We start from the raw sequence: 4,687 nt of genomic DNA, 5'->3' as shown, positions 1-4,687 counted from the left end.
TTTAAACCTCAATCTAAAGCACAGGATCTGAGCATTTCCTGCCACTCATATGGAAGAAGATTCAAAGGCATGAGCAGTACATGTGTTTATGATTACACTGAGAGAGAATGGGTATCACCAGGCCCTAAGGAGAGGAATAAACAATTTAGAGATCCTGCTGCGAGGTGTAAAAATATTCTCATATATATATATATTTGACCTCTTAGTTCACGGTGACTCTGCCTGCTCCAAAACTCATTGTCTGGAATTTAGGTGATCAGGTTAGCAAGTAACCCCTTAGCAACCCCTCCCCATGTATCTATTTTTTGTACTATCAGCCTAAAACAATACAGAGCAATCTAGCTTAGCCCCAAGAAGACTTTGCATGGGAGAAAATAGGACTTTAATTGACTGTAATGTCTATCCCAACTGGCTGGAAATTCACTCCCAGTTCCACTCCTAACTGATGAGTTGGTCAGCCTTGCTTATAAGAGTGTCATGCAATGATCACCACCACACGGCAGACCCTGATAATCATAAGGCCAGAAATAGAAAAGGTCCCAACTCTAACATTGTGAGCCTTCTTCAAAATAGCCCTAGAGAAACTAGAGCATCAACTACAAATCCTCCCTCTCTACTGGGAAATGAATGCCTCAAGTGAGATGCCCCCTCCCCATACTCTCAAAGAAGTTAAGAAGATCCCTTCTCAAATCACCTCTCCCTGATTTTTTTTTTCCTAATGAGTCCCAGGCAGATGGCAGAACCACAGCCAACTGAGGAGTATGTGGTACCTACTGATGGTGCTCAGAGAGGAGATGCCAAGACAGCAGCATGGCAGAAGGAAGGGGTGCAGATGATGTAGACCTGCCTGGAAGCATTCTTTGTGCCAGTGCTGTCTCTAGGATACCATATTTTCCCAAGGTCCCAAACCCCACAGAGTGATGTATATCCTGTTTCTTAATACATAGTTACTGAAAATTAATGACGATAAGCAGCTGCTTTCTATGTCTGCCAAGTATTCCATTTCCATTAATTCTTTTCTATTCTGAAAAGTGGTTGATTCATCCAAGGAAGACATCCAAATGTTAGATATTTGAACTTGGTGTTGCAAAACACTTACATCTGAGTCTCCCCTGGTTCCTTCTGCTTTTTAACTCTGTCATAACACAGCCCTCAACAACTAACAGATCTCATCGAGCTGCAATCAGTAACAAAGCTTTCTGATGGCATTTATGCTTTTGAAAGTAGACAAGAGGAAGGAGTTGCCTGCATACGTTAGAACAGAATATCAGCAAATATTTCTCTGCAATATCTTGCCCTTACTCCAAAGGCAACACTCTTTCACTTACTCCTCCTACACACACACACACACACACACGTATGAATGCACTCACAGACACACACACACATGTTCTCCTATCATTCCAGATATTCTGGATCCAGACTCATCCCCTCAACACTGGGTCTAAATCCTCTGTTTTTGGCCTCACTAAGGAAACCAAAATCATGTATTAAGTCCTTGACTAACATGTGGCATCCTATTGCTGAGGACTGGGTTCTAATTATCTTGCAAAAATCCTTAAATGTAATATACCTTATCTTTGTGCCTCACTGAAGTCCAACACACTTTTTCCTGTGGGTTCATTCAGCATAATCACTTATTTCTCCAAGGCTGAACATCTGAGGAAACAGTTGATGATGTAAAGGGGATATTGCTTGAAGAATCATCTGACATTGAACATGCACATCCCACACAGTGCAGTGTCATGCCACATGAACATTCTGAGCTTATGATCGCCAGGTCACACTGGAGACCGAGACCAGCCCGAGCAGGGAACAGCCTGGGGACTCCCCCTCCACCCTCAGGAGAGCGTATGCTATCTTTCTGTCAAGTGGAAGGACAGGCAGACTCACTCTGGAATTTTTTCATCTATTTTCTTAGCTGCAACGGCTCAACTTAAACGCATATACGGTTTAGCTCTGCCATCCTTTCCTTAGCCAAGATAACGGGACACCTCTGTTTACTTTGCCACGAATAAGTGCATATTTAAGGAAAGTATTTTCACCATATAATGACTCTGCTGTAAATGCGTAATAAAAGTGTCAGATTTTAAAAATAGGGCACTGGGTGATTATTTCAAAGATCTCAAATTGGTAGATTGAAATATAGAGGCATGCATTCCAAGTGCAAGGGGGTAATGTCTACAGGCTGCACAGGAGCTAATTTTTATCCCAAGGGATTTGTGTGGCTGAGGAGATGCTCTTCTGATTCAGCCAGTTTTCCACACTCCCTGAAATTGAACCTGGATATTAAAGATAGAGGCAAGTTCCTTCAGAAGCACCAGAGCAGGACATAGCTGTTATTTGTGGCCTAAGTGGAATGCTTGCTTGCTCTTTCCCCCAGCAAGAATACTGGAGTAGGGTGCCATTTCCTACTACAAGGGATCTTTCCAACCCAGGGACTGAACTGGGGTCCTTTAGGTCTCCTGCATTGGCAGGAAAATTCTTTATCCCTGAGCCACCTGGGAAGCCCATTAAATGGGCTGCTGCTGCTGCTAAGTTGCTTTAGTCATGTCCAACTCTGTGCGACCCCATAGACGGCAGCCCACCAGACCCCCCCACCCCTGGGATTCTCCAGGCAGGAACACTGGAGTGGGGTGCCATTTCCTTCTCCAACGCATGAAAGTAAAAAGCAAAAGTGAAGTCGCTCAGTCATGTCCGACTCTTAGCGACGTCATGGACTGCAGCCTACCAGGCTCCTCTGTCCATGGGATTTTCCAGGCAAGAGTACTGGAGTGGGGTGCCATGGCCTTCTCCTAAATGGGATGAGATGAGTGTAAATAATTTTATTACTAGAGAAAAAAAGGGATGTCTAGCTAGAGATGCTGAGGTTTGGAGCCTTCATGTATAATTCTGTTTCAAGGAAGCAGAACCAGAATGGAGGGAGGAGGGTTCAGGATGGGGAACACATGTATACCTGTGGCAGATTCATTTCGATATTTGGCAAAACTAATACCATATTGTAAAGTTTAAAAATAAAATAAAATTAAAAAATAAAAATGAATTAAAAAAATGAATACATAGTACAGGCAAGATGTGAAATGTTTATAGAAAACACTATTTACCCAAGAGAAAGAAAAGCAAGGAGGGTGACTACAGGTTGGACTGCATTCACCCGGCCTTTGATATTTTACTTACAGTATGAGTAGACTCTTTCTCCTTTTATTTTTAAGATTGCCACTGATGAAATATGGGAAAGCTATTGGGTTTTTTAAATTGATACCTTCATTTCAGTTCAGTCCCTCAGTCATGTCCGGCTCTTTGCGACCCCATGGACTGCAGCATCCCTGGCCTCCCTGTCCATCACCAACTCCTGGAGTTTACTTAAACTCACTTCCATTGGGTTGGTGATGCCATCCAACCATCTCATTCTCTGTCATCCCCTTCTCCTCCCGCCTTTAATCTTTCCCAGCATCAGGGTCTTTTCAAATGAGTCAGTTCTTCGAATCACGTGGCCAAAGTATTGGAGCTTCAGCTTCAGCATCAGTCCTTCCAATGAATATTCAGGACTGGTCTCCTTTAGGATGGACTGGTTGGAATTCCCTGCAGTCCAAGGGACTCTCAAGAGTCTTCTCCAATACCACAGTTCAAAAGCATCTATTCTTCAGTGCTCAGCTTTCTTTATAGTCCAACTCTCACATTGATACCTTACTGAAGCTATTTGTTGATTCTAATTCATTTTTAGCTCTTACTTTCACTTCTAGGATTCCCATAACCATATCTATAAATTGTGAAGCTGTTTATACTCTATTCTACTATTTACGTCTTCTGTTCATTTACTTTTTTAATGTGACCAGAACACCCAATATGATATTGATTGATTAGTGATAAGAAGTGGCAGTTTTGACTTATTCCTGATTATAAGAAATGCTGCAATAATGTCCTCTCTCTTCTAAGCCCACCGACAGCTATGGACAGTTCTCTGCATCCTGACAGGTTTCCACTTCAAGCACCTGTGCCTCGCTTTTCTTCTGGAGGCTTCCTCCGAGGCTCTGGGAGTTTACTTGCCTGTGTGTAGAACTATCTCTGAAAAGTGTCAGGGGAACCAGCTACTGGGGACAGTCGTGAACAAACGGGGATGGGAGTGGGTGAAAAACGCCTTCTCCTCCTCAATCTCAGCCGGAATAATTCTGAGGAGGCTGCTTTACATGCATGTATTTACCTCTTCTTCTGTGATCTTTAAACATTTTATTTCTTTTTCTGGCTTTTTTGCAATGCCTGAGAATATCAATACAATTCTCAATAGGAGTGCCGAAAATGAGCATCTTTACCTTTGCTTTTCAAGGACTCTTTGGTTTGTTACTCCTTCACTGAAGATTTGGTAAACCCACTTTTATGGAATCCATCCTTGCTTAGCCTCCATTTCCAGGGAGAGTTGTGAAGACCTCTGCCCGCTGAGCACAGTGGATTTTAATTTCTTTTTTTACAGTGATTTTTATCCATGTGTCTTTCCTTACCTGGGTGTGATCTTTTTCAGAGTAAGAGGAGACTGATGGATTAGAAAGACAAACTGATCTAGATGCAAAACCCTCCTTTAGTACTTATTTTTTAAGTAGGCTATTCTGTGTAGCTGAACTTCACAAGTGTCTTTTATAAAACAAGGATAATAACACATGGCTTGAAGAACATTTTAAAATCTTACCATCAA

This window comes from Bos mutus, chromosome 3 (genome assembly GCF_027580195.1).
Source record: "Bos mutus isolate GX-2022 chromosome 3, NWIPB_WYAK_1.1, whole genome shotgun sequence".
In the NCBI taxonomy this organism is placed as follows: domain Eukaryota; kingdom Metazoa; phylum Chordata; class Mammalia; order Artiodactyla; family Bovidae; genus Bos; species Bos mutus.
This window is presented reverse-complemented; position numbering follows the sequence as displayed.